Genomic DNA, 18,051 nt, shown 5'->3' with positions numbered 1-18,051 from the left:
AACAGTCCCCGGTGTGTGATGTTCCCCTTCCTGTGTCCATGTGTTCTCATTGTTCAATTCCCACCTATGAGTGAGAACATGCGGTGTTTGGTTTTTTGTCCTTGCGATAGTTTGCTGAGAATGATGGTTTCCAGTTTCATCCATGTCCCTACAAAGCACATGAACTCATCATTTTTTATGGCTGCATAGTATTCCATGGTATATACGTGCCACATTTTCTTAATCCAGTCTATCATTGTTGGACATTTGGGTTGGTTCCAAGTCTTTGCTATTGTGAATAGTGATGCTATAAACATATGTGTGCATGTGTCTTTATAGCAGCATGATTTATAATCCTTTGGGTATACACCCAGTAATGGGATGGCTGGGTCAAATGGTATTTCTAGTTCTAGATCCCTGAGGAATTGCCACACTGACTTCCACAATGGTTGAACTAGTTTACAGTCCCACCAACAGTGTAAAAGTGTTCCTATTTCTCCACATCCTCTCCAGCACCTGTTGTTTCCTGATTTTTTAATGATCGCCTTTCTAACTGGTGTGAGATGGTATCTCATTGTGGTTTTGATTTGCATTTCTCTGATGGCCAGTGATGATGAGCATTTCTTCATGTGTTTTTTGGCTGCATAAATGTCTTCTTTTGAGAAGTGTCTGTTCATATCCTTCGCCCACTTTTTGATGGGGTTGTTGGTTTTTTTCTTGTAAATTTGTTTGAGTTCATTGTAGATTCTGAATATTAGCCCTTTGTCAGATGAGTAGGTTGCAAAAATTTTCTCCCATTCTGTAGGTTGCCTGTTCACTCTGATGGTAGTTTGTTTTGCTGTGCAGAAGCTCTTTAGTTTAATTAGATCCCATTTGTCAATTTGGCTTTTGTTGCCATTGCTTTTGGTGCAGAAAACATATTTTTAATTTCCAAGAGCTCTTTCTTATTTTTTGTTCATTTTTTTAGAGCATTTCATTCTTGTTTTGTAGATGTGATATAATCTCAAATCCTTCTGAGGTCATTAATTAGGGGTTTTTTTTTTTTCTTAATTTCTTCTTTGGTTGCCTGAATGGTGTTTGTTTCCTCTGGTGTTGTGTAGTTCTGTTTGTTTGGTGCTTCTGCTTTGTGTAGTAGTTAGTATTCTCCATATTCCTGGCGAATATGGTATTCATTTTTAAGAAGGAGGACATGGATCCATTTTTCTAGGTAACTGGTGTGCACTTTTGCTGCTATTAGTTGTGTGGCTTGGGTGAGGCGCCTGAATGAGGGCAGGGCTAACTGACTGATAGGCTTCACATTAGAGAGAAGAGGCAGGCAAGGAGGTTTTGGGCCTGGGAACCCCTAAAGGCCAGAATGAGGAGGGCATGGCCATGGGTGCTTTTACACACTCTAGGAGTCCTGGATCTTAACTCCTAGAAAGCACGTTCAATTTAGAAAAGAAAGCTTTGTTGTCACTGTTGTCTTTCTCTTCCCCAGGAGCCAGAGGTACAAGCTGGGTGGGCGGCCTGCCCTCTTTGTGCTCAGAGTTGGAGGAAAAGTAGGGCAGGGCGTAAGAAATGAATGGTGCAGTGGGTTGGGAGTACGTTTTTAATTCCTCTCCTCTTTTGCAGTCCCTTTTCCTCAATTGCTCAGCCCTGGTCTGCTGGCTGAGGAGCCTGTGTCCTGCTGGCAGGATGGCCATTTCCCTGCTGTCCCCTCCTGTGCCTTCTGAGCCACCGTTTCCCTCACACAGGCTTGTTCATCAACATACTCAAGCCACTCAGGCCCAGCATTATTTTTTAGAAACCTCTCATCTTTTGCTTGTTGGTTTCCTTACTGTTATCCTTCGCTCTTAAGAGATTTTTATTCCTTGATTCCTCCATGTTCAAGGTGTCTTAGGAGAAGAGGAAGACAAATAGTATGCCCTGTCTCTATCTACAATTTGTCCCTTTTTTAAGATTTCTACTTTGGATTAATTTTCCTGGTATTAGAACAAGTCCTGCTTTTGGCCAAGCCCAGGTATGGGAAATAATTTGGTGTTCCTTTCAACTGATGTTTCAATATTTGTTCATTTGAGGAGAGGTATCTGGGAGGGGTGCTGGACAGCAATGGCTGGTGGTGGCTTGACAGGTCCTTGGCCGTCCCAGGTGACTGCCCAGTCTCTAACTCACAGGCCCCGGCCCACAAAACAAATGCCAGTTCTTAGCCAGCACCATCTGCTCTAGGTAGAAGTTCATTGACCACCTGTAGTTACCTAAGCTTGACTACTGGGAACTCTGATTCCCTACCCCTAGAAGCTTATTTTAAAAAATCTCCTTTGGCCACACTAGATGAGACATGCTCCGGTGAATGCAGTTTTCTTCATGTGACTCTATTTCCAGTGGCGTTTGGGCATCCCTCGTGGAGAGCTCTCCCATTCACGGGCACGTCTGTGCAGGTGGGTTTCCAGGAGAGCCCAGCTGGGAGCACAATTCGGGAGCATTTCAGAGCCCTCCTTCTGTGCCCAGCAGAGCCACTCTAAGATCCACTGGCGCTGGGACTGCGCCCACTCTTGGCTGCCTTTCCAGGCCATTCAGCAGCCCATTGTTTGCCACAGCCACACTCGAGTCTCTCGGGCTGTGCCCATTTCCAGCAACTCTGAGCGGGGTCACCAATTAAAGGAGGAAACAAAACGTTTCCTGAGCCGGCGGCCTCCGGCTGGCTCTGCTTCCTGTTGCTGTGTGAGTGCGGGGTTCTCGCGTTGCCCACGGCTCCCACCGTTCTCCGTGTGTGTCCCTCTCCACGTCTTCATTATTCCTCATTAGCTTTGGTTTCCTCTCTCCCCCTCCCCTTTTTACACGTCTGTTATTTCCAACCCTTTAGCCACACAAAATGAGGGGTGCCCTTTTCCTGTCGCCTCGGGAGTCACTCCTCCCTCTGCCGTCACCTGCGGATGCCGGGCCATGGCACTCGGCCACTTCTCGGCCACAATGGGAGCTCTCAGAGCCGGGCGGCGCGGCCTGGGCCGGGTGCCAACATGCCACAGCGAGGCAGCTCGGCCTGCAGAGGGGCGTGAGCCTGGCAATCAGACCCTCGCAGAGCCGCCACCGACTTGCTGTGGGGTCTGGGGCAAGTCACTTGACCTCTGCTTAGCTCCTCGTCCCGGAGAGGAAGTGAGGATGGCTTCCCTGGGACGCTGGAGGAATCACCAATGCAGGCAGGATGCCTCCTGGCCCAGGCCTAGAGACCCACTGCCAGCCTCTTGGATGGGTGATTTTGTGCATGTTCTCAGAGACACACACGCACACAAATACACATGCACATGTGTAGACACACATGCAACCATACATATATTCATGCATTCAAATATGTACTCATAGACAAAAACATAAATACATATGCACACAGACATACATACATTTACACACAAGCACACATGAACAACCAATGTAGACACACACAAACACGTGCACACTCATGCACAAAAATATTTCCACACCCACACAAACACATTTATATACAGACATACACACTTTTTGTACACTTATACACACAGTCACAGACTTATTCTTACACAAAATATGCACATATACATACACACGTTTACACACAGACATACACACTGACATAAAAATGCATGTTTACCACATCAGGGATGCATATAAGTGTGTGTATATGAGTGAGTTTCCCAATGAAAGAAATACAAACCAAATAAAATTTCAACTTCTCTTTATGAAAACAAAACAAACAGCTTGAAATCCCTGAATTTCGCCTGTTCTTTTCTTGTCATACAGCAGTCAAAAGTCCTTGGCCTGTGTGTGCTAGTCACTGCGCCAGGCACAGTGAGGCATATGACAAACAGCTGATGTGGCCTCAGGCCTTGAGGGACTTATGGGCTATTCGGGGAACACAAGCCAATGACTCAGGGCACTGACGTGCTAACACACTCGGATAGAGAGCTTATGGGAGGGTCCAGCTGTGGCACAAAAGATGGGATGTTGCATCCTGCCGGAGGAGGAGGATCAAGGAGGGCTGCATGGAGGCAGGGGCTCTTGATTTGGATGGCCCCGCCAGGTCAGGACAGACCACTCATTTAGCTGGGCTTGGTGTCAGAGCCACAGACAATAACTCTGACCCCAGACATGCATGTGGAATGTGTGGGAAAGAGCAAAGAATCCCATCAATTCATTCTTCTTTGAAGAGATGGCTTCAAGTGCCTGCCATGACCACAGTGGGTTGGGGGATTCTCAGCTACATCTGGGCCACCGCAGGCATCAAAGCTGGAGAAGCAGAGCTGACCGCCACTCGAGCACCTTCACACCTAGCCTTGCTCGACACTCTCAGTGGACTCCTTGCACGTTTTTCTTCTGTAGCTGTGTATCTGTGGTGATAGACTGTATTTTTCAAAGGCAGTTGCATCAGTATTTTTGATCCACATGCTCTTCCAGAACCTTGCCTCATTCGCAACAAGAGGTAGTGTCTGTTTCCCTCCCCTTGCACTTTGTTGCAAGGGTATGGCTTTGTTGACTACCTTGGTGAATAGAATGTGTGACCTTGTGGCTATGCCATGGAAGGTGGTAGGGTTTCCTCATGGCTCTCACTTTGGGTCAAGTGCCTTGGGAGCCTGGCACACATGGGAAGTCCAACTGCCCTGAAGCTGCTGTGCTAGAGAGACCATGTGGAGCGACCACACAAGGACAGAGAGAGATGCTGGGGTCAGGGAGGACCCCCTGCTGGTCCAGTCCCACCTGTTTGCATCTCCCCAGAGCCGGCACCAGCCATGAGTGAGGGGCTTTCTCCATTCCAACCTTTGGGCTGCCCAGCTGATGCCTAGTAGAGCAGAGATGCACTCTTCCTACAGAGCCTTATGCAAATGGCATCTTCAGGAACCAAACAAACTTGCTGTGGGCTTAAGCAACCAGGTTTTGTGGAGGTTTGGTACCCAGCAACAGACAATTGGAGCATCAGTTCAAGCAAATGTTTGGTCACGTTTGCCCTCAAGGGCTGGGACAAACCTTGCAAAATCTTGGTTACTCTTGGAGGTCTTATTCAAAAGGCAAAGTCTTCACATGTGGACTTTTAAAAAATTGCACTCCTCCTGGAATACTGGAGAGGAAAAACCCAAAGGATCCAAGGTGCCTCTTTACAAGCAGGTGGCTGTATCTAAACACATGATCATACAAACCACCTGCTGTCCTGCCTTTTCATGAACTTCGCTTCTTTTCTACCAGGTGTAGAGAACACAACCATTCATCATAAGCAACACTTATGTTGGGCTTAGAAAGTCTAATGAAATGAAAATGACAATCCTGGCATATTTGGGATTAGTCTTTGAATCCGTATGGTTCATTCTGCAAGGCAGGCTGACCTCCCACACTAGCAAAGGGACAGCCCCTCACAGCCAGGGATCTCTAGAATAGAGAGCCGCCTGTTCCATCTGCTTCATGATGCATGAAGTAACTTGAATATGCCTGCTAGTCAAGTCACGGAAAGTTAAGAGACAGAGAGAGGACATCTTGACTTAAAAATACATGTTTAAATGCATTTCCAATCCACCATAGGTAAGCATTTTCATAAAATACAATAACAGGCTGGGTGTGGTGGCTTACTCCTGTAATCCTAGTGCTTTGGAGGCCAAGGAGGGAGGATCACTTGAGCCCAGGAGTTTGAGACTGCAGTGAGCTATGATGGCACCCCTGCACTTCAGCCTGGGCTACAGAGTGACTCTGTCTCTAAAACAATAAAAATAGAAATGCAATGGCAATGAATTACTAAGAAAACAAAAATATACACTAAAGTTCAAGCCTAAAATTATTATTAGACTTAACAGACCTAAAGTTACTCTGTTTAATTGGTATCAAAGTCTCTAAGTGGCTGCCCTCCAAATCTCCACTGATCTCACTGCAGATCAGCACAAATCCTCAGTGCACCAGCTCAGGTGCCCAGGACAGCTCACTGACTAGCACAGGTCTAGAGAGCAAACAGAAGCTATTTTCAGGAAGGCAGAGTTGGAATGGGAAAAGTGCAAAGGAAAAAGCCATAAAATATGTGGGACCCAGGTGTAAGAAGTAAGAGAAGTGGGCTGTCTTCAGCAGGGGAAGTGCCAAGACAGAGAATGTTAGGGTTCCATACAGACTGACTTTGTTCACTCTTTGTTTTTTAGCCTGAGGTTGATCTTAAGATCAGATGAAGCAAATGTGGCACATATAAAACATGGAATACTATGCAGCCATAAAAAATGATGAGTTCATGTCCTTTGCAGGGACATGGATGAAGCTGGAAACCATCATTCTCAGCAAACTATCGCAAGGACAAAAAACCAAACACCGCGTGTTCTCACTCATAGGTGGGAATTGAACAATGAGAACACATGGACACAGGAAGGGGAACATCACACACCGGGACTGTTGTGGGGTGGGGGAACGGGGGAGGGATAGCATTAGGAGATATACCTAATGTTGAATGGTGAGTTAATGGGTGCAGCACACCAACATGGCACATGTATACATATGTAACAAACCTACACGTTGTGCACATGTACCCTAAAACTTAAAGTATAATAAAAAAAAGAAAAAGAAAAAACACTGAGCAGGAAAACACACACACACACACACACACACAGAGTCTCCACTGGAGAGAGGGTGGACTGGGCATGAGGATTTATAACTTCTGGCATTCTGGCAGAGACTGGTATTAGGGCTCCTTTAACTAAAAGCAAATTCTATTTCCAGTCCTTCAGAGACACCAAGTAGGCTCCAAAGAGCCTGGCGAAGCACACAGTCCTCACCCCATGGTATTCTTCTTGGATGTTTGAACCTTGGAGTTGCAGGAATTCTGAGGATGCTTCAGCATGTGTGTGTGTGTGTGTGTGTGTGTGTATGTGGTGTATGCCAGCCCAGTATCTAGCAATCAACTTCCATGGTGGCATGACACTTGTAGCATGACTGACAGATATGTCCTTTCCTTCTTGGATAGTGTCTGTTCTAACACATGCCATTTGGGATCCCTTGGAATCTTCATGTACAGAACTGGTTGCTGCCTCATTGAGTCGGTGGGGACAGAATAGCTCCTGGTTGACAGCATGGGTTGTGCAGAAGGACGGACCCTGCAGGTAAATCACAGCAAATCTCGGCCATGTTTGCAAGTATGTTACTTAAAAAATTCCATTTCTAATGCATTTAAGAGTTTTCATGATTCATGTCATTTTCACCCCTCTTTCATTCTGCTGTGCTTTCTTGGGTGGAAGGGAAAAGCATAGCCTTACAATTCACAGGAATCACCCACTCCTCTCTCACCATTATTGCATCTCATGGCCCTCAAATCTTACTGATGTTTTGTTACCACTTACAGCAATTTGAGGTTATTATAGAGTTTCAAATCCCAACATTTTTGGGGGGAGCCTTTATAAAAATCTCATATGATATTTATGCCAGTTTAATAAAATATGATGATACCCAGCAATTTCACTTTCATCATTTAGACCAAATGAATATTTGTACACATGCAGGAGGCAGTATGTGAAAGGAAATACATTATGGCAATTTCTGGAAAAATACAAATTTAGAAATGCCTTAAATGGCCGTCAAAATGGGGATGGACAGATAAACTCAGATTCATTCATACAATAGGATGCTCATGAGACATATCTGTAAGTGGAAACATGGAAGGGTCTCAAGATGCACTGTTGACCGAGGAAAGCGATTTCCAGATAATACACACAGCACAATAGCATTGCTGAAGGAAACAGAACCTCATAAACTATAAAGTGTGACCACAGGTTTTCTAAGGGAACATACCTCACAGAAAATAATTTGTAGTGCAACATCCAAAATGATGACAGTATCTCCTGTAGTAGGAGAGGAGGAAACCAAGAGCGGTGGTGCTCAAAGGGGATTTTTAGTCTTACTTGTAATTCTTGGAGTTTTTTTTTTTTTTAATGAGGAAACATTACTCATGTCTTATTTATGTAGTAATAAAATCATGTCAGAAATCTGGGTACATTGATGAGCGTGACTATCACCCCAGCAACGTCTATCTGAGTAAAGGCCAAATAAAAATGAGAGAAAGAGACAAGAGCACTCACAGAGCAGTGCTCAAGGCCGGGGCCCATGACTCCAACTGCCAGAGCCTCTAGCTCCAGCTCCACCCTGCAACCCACCCGGGCTGCGGCAGCCCTCAGAGGTTTCCTGGGCTTGCTGCCAGCTGTGGGGTTAGGAAGTTAAGAGAATGAACCCTGGAGCCAAGCCACCTGGCTTCCCATTTTTCTGATCTTTCCAAGCGATGCGATCCCTGGGGAAGTCATGCACCCCTCAGTGCTTCAGCTCCCTTGAGTGTCAAGTGGGTACAAGAATATGGGGGTGTTGTGGGAGTTAAATTAAATCATATGACCAAACCTTTAGAATGGTACCTAGGATAGCGACATCTCCACGTAAATATTATCTGCTATTATTAATCTTCAAAAGCTTTTTATTCTTCACTAGAAGTTTCTTTAGGGACTCAGATATTTAATTTCCACTAAGATCAAGCCAGCTCCAAAGCCTCCTCCTTTATTTCAGATGCTTGATAAGTAGCATCACGGGAAGGTTTAAAAGAAAGCCAGGTCCAACATTTCCTTGTATGAATGGAGAAACTGAGGCCCAGAGATGCAAGTCTCATTGCTGATCCTCCCAGGAAGTTAGCAGAAAAGCAAGCCCGGACCTCCTCCCTCCTGACCCCTCTGGCCAGCTCTGTGACCATTGGCACTACACACCCCTCTGACAGAGGAAAGAGCGGGAGCTGAGCTGGGCGCCCTGGCTCATGCTTGGAATCCCAGCACTTCGAGAGGCTGAGGCAGGAGGATTGCTTGAGCTTGAGAGTTCAAGACCAGCCTGGGCAATATGGTGAAACTCCATCTCTACAAAAAATATAAAAAATTAGCTGGGCATGGAGGTGTGTGCCTGTAATCCCAAGCTACCTGAGAGGCTGAGGTGGGAAGATCACCTGGGACAGTAGTGAGACGTGATCACGCAACTGCATTCCAGTCTGGGTGATGGAGTGAGACCTTGTCTAAAAAAAAAAAAAAGGAAGCTGGAATTGGCTTGTGGAACAACAGAATTGTAATTTTTCTCAAAAGACTGACTTATCCCACTTTGGAAAATGGGCAAAATACTCCTGTAGCTCTGGCAACATTCTATGGGGTCCTCAGTTATGACCGTGACAATGGTACAGACAGGCTCGACACTGCTGGTGCCACAGAGCAGGGACTGTGGGAGCCTGAAGATGAGCTTTCATGGCTCCAGGACAGGACAGAGAGGAGGCACCTCTGCAGGAGGCTCGGAGATTGAGATGTGCTCATTGCAGGCAGGCAGCTGCCCTTCCCATGGATGAGAGCAGCCCCTCTCTTCTGCAATATTGACCAGCAAATAAAAAAAAATCCATCTTAATACTTTTTCAGTGGAAAATGAAGCAGTTTATTTAATATTATTTGGATAACAAGCCTCCACATGAACAGGATTCGAATGTCAGTTGTCTTAGGGGAAAAAAGATTTATTGGTTGGTAAATATTGAGAAAGAAAAGCTGATAAAGAACAGTTTCAGCTGCGGCTTCTGCCCAGAGCAGGAGAACAGGCCTGTGTTGTATTTTGGGGCCCTGGGAAGGCAAAAAATTGTGAATGTCTTTCTTTGTTGGTGGGTGTAAAACTGGAGCCCGCTACAAATAATTTCTTATTTCTTGTCGCATAGATTTTAAATTATGTAGCTTCCCTACCTTGTTAAGTATTAAAGCGGTCTTGTTTAAGGAAGAGACACTTAAATAATGAAGCTTATGTATCTTGTTTTCAGACATCAATATCTGGCTGTGAGTGGCACAAAGAAATAAAGGAATGTGGATTCAGACCTCACTGGGATGCTTGGCAATTCTAATTCTACCCCAGACTGCAAATGGACACACAACTGTTGTGACTTTTGTTGAAGAGGAGAAGGATGGGTGAGCATGTGACGTTGGGAAATTGTATTTTCTTCTTCGAGTTCTTCTGTTTCCGAATATTTAATCCTACTGTTCTCTTCTTTAGTGAAGTTCTCTTTAGTCAATAATCTCTTTGCTGAAATTGCTTCGGGCAGCACAGAAGCTGGATTCAGAAGCACACAGGTCTGGGGATGCAGGCTTCGGCCAGCCTGATGCAAGGAAAGACTGCCATCTCGTGGTCAGCTCAATCCTGGCACCTTGGTGAGGGTCCAGGCTGCAGAAAACCAGGCTTGGGGAGGAAATGGTGCTGCAAACTGGATTTCTGCTGGACAGTGTGGACGCCCTTAGAAAATACCCAGAAAAGAGCTGAGTGCCCCCCAAGGTAGGCTTCAGTGACTCCTCTGCAGGTGTGTTGTCATCCCCTGAGCCAAACACATGCTTCACACACACGCTGCAGGCTGCGTGAAAATGAGGTAGAAATGTGGGGAAAATATAACCCCATGGAGAGAGCAAAGAGCTGAACACGTAAATGCCTCCGGCGTGCCTGGCAGAGAGAACACTCAGGCTGAGAAAAGGGACAGCTACTTGTACCAAAGCTGGGGAAGTAGCCTCTGGGGGGTCTCAATCAGCAGGGCATCTGGTCAACCCCTCAGACAAAGTCAGGTCTGAGCAGGAAAGATCCATGGATCTGATTTATTAACATTTTTATAATTAAATAGAATCTGATTGTAAAACTGTTACATGTATTAAAGAAAAAAAGAAAAAAACAAACAATATAGAAATGTACAAAGAAGAAAATAAAAGACTGGAAGCGTCCTCACCTTAGGGACCTATTATTAACGCTTAGGTGGCCAGTCTTCCAGACATCTTGCTATGAATATATTCAAATGGAAATTAAAAATGTACTTTTACATAAGTGCAGTCAGACTTTGTACTCCTCTATCCCATGACCTGCTTTTTCATTCAACACTATGACAGAAGCGTCTTTCCAGGTCAATAAATAAAGTTTGGTCTCATTGTTTTTTATCAATTACATAAAGCTAATGGTATGTAATACTGATTTCATACCTGCTATATGCCAGGCACATACATGATCTTGCATAATCTCATAACAACTCTACCGAACAGGAGTTTGTATTATGCCCATCAAGCAGATGAAGAGGCTGTGGCACAAGAAAATTGATCAGCACTGCCAGGGTATCTGACCTCAGAGCCTAGGACCCTGACCAGTAGGCTACAAATGAACCATAATTTACTTACCAGTTTTCCAGTGATGGACATTAAGCTATTTCCTACTTTTCTGGTATAAAAAATAAGATTGCAGTGAAACTTTAGGGCATATACATCTTTGCACCTTAGTGAGTTCTCTCTAAGTTAACCTGAATGTGGTGGGGTGTGGCGTTTGTGGGTCAAAGTGTATGCTCAATTTATGCTTTACTGTGTGCCCGACTTCCCTCCAGGCAGCATGTGCCAGCGCTCACTCCCAACAGCCACACAGGAGAATTTCCAGTGCCCCACGACCTTGTTAATACTAGGCTTCCTCATCAGTTTTTTCTCTCCTTTATTTTTCTTTAGGAAAAAAAAAACAGCCTTTGAAAAAATTGTAGGAACAAGTGCAGTGTGTGCTTGTAAGTGCTTCACCCAATGTAGATCCACCTGGTGTTAACGTTTTGCCACATCTGCTCTCTATTAGTTTGTATCAAACTTTGGAATTATCTATAGGCATCATAACACTTGATGCCTAAATACTTTGGTGTGTGTCTCTTAAGAACAAAGACACACCCTTACCTAAGCATAATATAATCGGTACACTTGGGAACTGCTAAAATACATTGCTAAAATACAGTTTTCTAATACAAAATCCACAGCAATCATTGAATAAAGACACTTCTTGACTTAAAACGAGATTATCCCATAAACCCATCATAAGTTGAAAAAATGTAAGTAAAACTGCATTTAATACACTAAATCTGCTGAATATTATAACAGCTTTGCCTACATTAAATGTGCTCAGAACACTTACATTAGCCTACAGTTGGAAAACATTATCCAACACAAAGCCTATTTTATAATAAAGTGTTTGATATCACATGTAATGTATGGAATACTGTACTGAAAGTGAAAAACAGAATGGTCGTATGGGTTCTCACAATACGGTTTCCACTGAATGCCTATCACTTTTGCACCATTGTAAAATTGAAGAATTGTAAGTTGAACAGTTGTAACTTGGGGACTGTCTGTACTTAACAGATTTTGTCTCGATCCAGAATGGAATCAAGGGTCACATATTGAGTTTCGCAGTCATGTCTCTTGAATCCAGAACAGATCTCCAGTCCTTTTGTGGTCTCTCATGACACTGGCATTTTGAAGAGTTTTATAGAGTGTACTTAGACCTGGATTTATCTGATTGGGCCTCAGGATTAGATTTAGCATAAATATTGTTGGCAGGCATATTATATAGACGCTGTTGCTTCCTTCTCAAGGAGTCATATCAGGAGGAACAACAAGATGCCAATTTGTCCACAATTTGTGACATTAACTTTGATCACTCAGTTAAGTGGGTGTCTGCTATATTTCTCCATTGGAAATGTACCCTGATCTTTTGTGATTATTAAGTGACCTACTGGGTGATACTTTGAAATGGAATATCTTGCTTCCCAACAATCTCTTACCCAGTGATTTTAGAATCTATTGATCATCCTTGCCTGGATCAATTGCTGCTTTGCTGGCTATAAAGTGCTGTTTCATTTCCCATTCTTTCTACTTTTAAAAAAAGTTATCACTCTTCTATAAAGAAAAGCTTCTTATTCTATCACTCAACTTTTTTAGTATCAGATTGTACTCATGGCTTCTTTCTCTATCCAGTGTATTTCTGTAACTATCCATTTTGACAGCCAGATCATCCCAAATTTGGCAAGTGGCAGCCCCTTCAAGCGGGACCTGTGTCCTCTGAGCCCCTCTCTGCTCTCTGGCACGAGATGCTCCAGACTCATCTTGCACTTTCCTTGCCTCAGGTCTGGCGTCAGCCATTTCTCCGAGAGCCCTCCCATCTTTGTTTATATATTTATTAATATTTAATCTCTCATTATTATTAGTTTTAAAATTTATATAAAATAAAGTTGACATTTTTTGTGTGGTTGTAGGAATTTCAATATAGATATAGGTTTGTGAAGCCACCACTGTAATTGAGATACAGAACAACTCCAAATCATCAAGTTACACACCTTAAATATATACAATTTTTAATTGTCAGCTATATCTCAGTAAAACTGGGGAGAAAAGATACAGTTTCATGCCCAGAAACTACTTTGTGCTTCCTGTTTGTGGTCAAACACGTCCTTCATCCCTGACAGCTGCTGATCTTATCTCTGTCTTTATAGTTTTACCTCTTCTAGAATGTTACAAGAATGAGATCGCACAATATGCAGCCTTTTGAATCTGGCTTCTACTTTCATTTAGCATAATGCCTTTGAGATTCAGCTGTTGCATGCATCAATAGTTCGTTCCTTTTTATTGCTGAGTGGTAGGTATTCCATCATGTGGGTGAACCACAGTTTGCTTATCCATTTACCCATTAAGACAAATGGGTTGTGTCCAGTTTTTGTTGATTATGAATACAGCTGCATAAACATTTATGTATAGGGTTTTCTTGTGTGAACGTCAGTTTTCATTTCTCTTGGGTAGGTGCCTCGGAGTGGGATTGCTGAGTCACACAGTAAGTGTATGTTTCACTTTTTAAAAGCTGTCAAGCCTCTTCCAGAGCAGCCAAGCCAGTCTGCGTTTCCACCAGCAATTTCTGAGAGTTCCAGTTGCTCTGCGTCCTTGCCAGTGCTTGGTATTGCCAGTTTTTTTTTTTAAACCCATTCTAAATTATGTTTAGTGCCTTCCATTTTTTTTATCTTTGTAAATGTTATAGGTGAATTTTAAAAGTCAATCTCAATATATATTGGCTGTTAATAACACTATTAATTAGTATTACTGTTAATAATACTAATAAGTAACTATCAATCTCATAGATGAAAAAGATGATTTATGATCTTTAAAATTTTGCATTTTTATTATTAAGAAAGGCTCAATTTTAAACAGAGAGAGAAGTGGATAGAGAATTGTGTTCTCACCTGAAGGTGTCTTTCGTCTTGGGCTGCCTCTATCTATTTCTGGGATCACTGGTGGCCCTTGTACTCCTATCCTCAGCTCTTTCTGGAGGCTTTTTCATTTCATTGAGGACATGGATGGGAAAGAATGTCCAGCCCATTCTCTCTCCCTCTTTTGATTAAAAAGAGGGGAGGCAGAAGTGGAAAGGGCAAAACCAATTATAGGTTGTAGCCTACACTATCCAAAGCAATGTATACATTCAATGAAATCCCTATCAAAATACCAATGACATTCTTTATAGAAGCAGAAAAAAAAATCCTAAAATATATGTGGAACCACAAAAAACCAAAATAGCCAAAGTTGTCCTGAGGAAAAAACAATCCTGGAGGAATCACATTACCTGACTTGAAATTCTACTACAGGGCTATAGTAACCAAAACAGCACGGTACTGGTATAAAAACAGACATATAGACTAATGGAACAGAATAGAGAACCCAGAAATAAATCCTGACATGGTCAGTGAACTCATTTTTGACAAAGGTGCCAAGAACATACACTGGGTAAAGAACGGTCTCTTCAATAAATGGTGCTGGGAAAACTGGCTATCCATGTGCAGAAGAATGAGACTAGCCCCCTGTCACTTTATACCCTCAAAAATCAAACCAAAATGGATTAAAGACAAATGTAAAACCTCAATCTATGAAACTACTAAAAACAAAAACAAAAACAAAACAAAAAGAAAAACATTGGGAAGTTCCCCAGGACGTTGGTCTGGCCAAAAACTTCTTGAGTAATACTCTAAAAGCACAGGCAACTAAAGCAAAAATGGAAAAATGGGGCTATATCAAGTTAAAAAGTTTCTGGCCTAGCGTGGTGGCTCACGCTTGTAATTCCAGCACTTTGGGAGGCCAAGGCAGGTGGATCGCCTGAGGTCAGGAGTTCGAGACCAGCCTGATCAACATGGTGCAACTCCATCTCTACTAAAAATACAATAAGCTGGGTGTGGTGGTGCATGCCTATAATCCCAGCTACTCAGGAGGCTGAGGCAGGAGAATCATTTGAACCTGGGGAGACAGAGGTTGCAGTGAGCCAAGATTGCTCCACTGCACTCCAGCCTGGGCAACAGAGTGAGATTCTGTCTTAAAAAAAAAAAGTTTCTGCACAGCAAAGGAAACAGTCAACAAAGTGAAGAGACAACCCACAGAATAGGAGAAAATATTTGCGAAATATCCATCTGACAAGGGATTAATAACCAGAATATATAAGGAGTTCAAATAACTCAAAAGGAAAAAATCTAGTGATTCAATTAAAAACGGGCAAAAGATCTGAATAGATGTTTCTCAAAAGAAAATATACAAATGGCAAACAGGTATATGACAAGGTGCTCAGCATCACTGATCATCAGAGAAATGCAAATCAAAACTACAATGAGATAGCCTCTCACCCCAGTTAAAATGGCTTATATCCAAATGACAGGCAGTAATGAATGCTGGCAAAGATGTGGAGAAAAGGGAACCCTTGTACACTGTTGGTGGGAATGTAAATTAGTACAGCCACAGCCACTAAGGAGAACAGTTTGGAGGTTCCTCAAAAAATTGAAAATAGAACTACCATATGATCCAGCAATCCCACTGCTAGGTATATACCTGAAAGAAAGGAAATCAGTGTATTGAAGAGATATCTGCATTCCCATGTTTATTGCAGCACTATTCACAACAGCCAAGATTTGGAAACAACCCAAGTGTCCATAAACAGATGAATGGATAAAGAAAATGTGGTACATACACACAAGAGAATACTATGCAGCCATACAAATATGAGATTCTATCATTTGCAACAACATGGATTGAACTGGAGGTGGTTGCATTAAGTGAAACAAGCCAGGCACGGAAAGACAAACTTCACATGTTCTCACTTATTTGTAGAAGCTGAAAATTAAATCAATTGAACTCATGGAGATAGAGAGTAGAAGGATGGTTGCCAGAGGCTGGGAAGAGTAGTGATGGTGGGGGTAGGGTAGTGGGGAGGGGAAGTGGGGATGGTTAATGGGTACCAGAATATAATTGAATGAATGATGTTCTGTCAATTGAATAATTGATAGAATGAATAAGATCTCATATTTGGTAGCACAACAGGGTAACTAGTCAATAATAATTTGATTATACATTTAAAAATAACTAAAAGATTATAACTGGAATGTTTATAACATGAAGAAAGGATAAATGCTTGAGGTGATGGGTACCCCATTTACCCTGATCTGATTATTACGCATTGTATACCTATGTAAAAATATCTCATGTACCCCATAAATACATACACCTACTATGTATGTACCCATAAAAATTTATAGAGTGTGGTTATCAGAGCATGGAGTCATGTTCCTACATAGCGCTTAAAACTTCCACTAGGAATTATCTGCTCAATTCAGCTTGTTCCAGCTCTAGAAAAACAAGAGCATCAGCTAGGCTCTAGGTACCATGCTGCACTCCCGAGACATAAACAAGACCCTAGCCTTGTTTTCAAGAAGTTCATTCTAGTGGAGACAGGGTGGGAAGGAGACACAGACAAAACCAGCCATGGGGGTTAATGTGTCTTAACAAGATGACCCATATGTCTGACCCAGGAAGAAAAGGAGGTGGCTTTCAGAGGCCGGAGCTGAGCTCTGATTAACTGTGGCTGCCAGAAACTGCCTCTTTCTTTCCAGCACTGGCTTTCCCAACCTGAAAAACTGGTTCAGTCTCACATGTGGATCCTGAGGACATTTAAAGAAGACATTTTACAGCCGTCCAGGGAATTCTGATGAGATCTGAAATGTTCTGTTGGTTCTGCAGCTATAAAATAACCTGCCTCGCACAGAAACATACACCGACCACGCTTGAAAGAATGAATCTGGCTTTTGAAAGTGCTCAAATAGAAATCTGTTTACTGAGCAAAGCCGTCATCCTGGCTGACTTACAGAAAATTGATAGCACCATTGTCCAAGATTCATGCTGCCTCCTGGCACATCAGAGACAGCCCCGGGGGACTTGATATCTGAAGTCATTTTCTTGGAGTTAAGGGACACTGTCCATGGGAACCACAAACTGCCCTGGTCCGAACATTTGGTCAATGCAGCATACATACAAAGCCTGATTCATCTAGGAAAGCCACCTTCTCATCCTTTGGCAATGTGTCAGCATTTATATAGGGGGGACTCTTTCCTCCCAGATTTGTACCTAATATAGAGCTTTAGTGGTGGTTCATAGTGAGTGCTTTCATCAGTCAGGAGATAAAACCATACCTTTTAACAGGCATAATTTTATATAAAAATTGTTAAGTGGGTTCCTTCGCAGAAAGGCAAAAAGAGAACTCTAAGAAATCATGGTGGTGGCAACTGCAGGAAATAGCTACTTCCCCTAGGGTTGAGGGAATAGAAGGAAGAACAGAAAATTATTAAAATGTAGAAGCTCAGAGGAGGGGCCCCATGGAGCTGAGACTCAGATATCTGAGTGAGGCCACATTGAAACTGGGTCTGTGTATACTGTAAAAACTGCAAACTGGATGGAGTCGCTGCTACAGGAAAGAACTTCCAGTGCCTGGGTTATCACTGAGGAAGTGATGCAGAAATAAGAGGAAGTATTCAGGAATAGGAGCTAATCAGAAACAGGAAGTGCTCAGGAACAGGAAGTATTCAGGAGCAGGAAGTACTCAGGAACAGGAAGAAGACGGCCACTTTCCCTTCCCCAGCCTCACGGTCTCCCTTTACTACCCACTCTTGGTGGATCCCAAGGAGCAGCTGGCTGGGCAGAATGGTGGATGCAGAGTTCTAGCCCTGGCACTACAAAGCTGGATAGAAAAGGATAAGTTTGGAGCTTAGAGATAATAGCTCAATAACTGGCAAATTGTTCAATAGATATTTTTGAGTGACTGGATAATTTTACATGCAATAAAAGTCCAAGCTTTGACTTTCATTCAAAAATTTATTAACATTCCTAGGATTGCTTTCTCATCGGGGAATTCTCATTTGTGCCAGACTCTCTCTCTCTCCTTCCTTCTTTCCTTCCTTCCTTCCTTCTTTTCTTCCTTCCTTCCTTC

General features: G+C 43.0%; 2 long non-coding RNA genes across 3 annotated transcripts in view; one reads left to right on the top strand and one right to left on the bottom strand.

The window, feature by feature from the left end:
• The window catches only part of LOC116461103 (uncharacterized), a 49,201-nt gene extending 38,109 nt beyond the window's left edge, over positions 1-11,092 (top strand). For both annotated transcript variants that reach the window (XR_004245985.2, XR_004245984.2), the window contains 2 exons: positions 6,914-7,049; positions 9,758-11,092. This is a non-coding gene — a long non-coding RNA (uncharacterized LOC116461103). The remainder of the gene's footprint in view (positions 1-6,913; positions 7,050-9,757) is intronic.
• LOC116461104 (uncharacterized) overlaps positions 5,133-18,051 on the bottom strand; it is a 99,124-nt gene continuing 86,205 nt past the window's right edge. Inside the window, exons 4-5 of the long non-coding RNA XR_004245986.2 lie at positions 6,726-7,043; positions 5,133-5,670 (exon numbers count right to left, since the gene is read on the bottom strand). This is a non-coding gene — a long non-coding RNA (uncharacterized LOC116461104). The remainder of the gene's footprint in view (positions 5,671-6,725; positions 7,044-18,051) is intronic.

This window comes from Hylobates moloch, unplaced genomic scaffold, assembly GCF_009828535.3.
Source record: "Hylobates moloch isolate HMO894 unplaced genomic scaffold, HMol_V3 SCAFFOLD_21, whole genome shotgun sequence".
Lineage (NCBI taxonomy): Eukaryota > Metazoa > Chordata > Mammalia > Primates > Hylobatidae > Hylobates > Hylobates moloch.
This window is presented reverse-complemented; position numbering and strand designations above follow the sequence as displayed.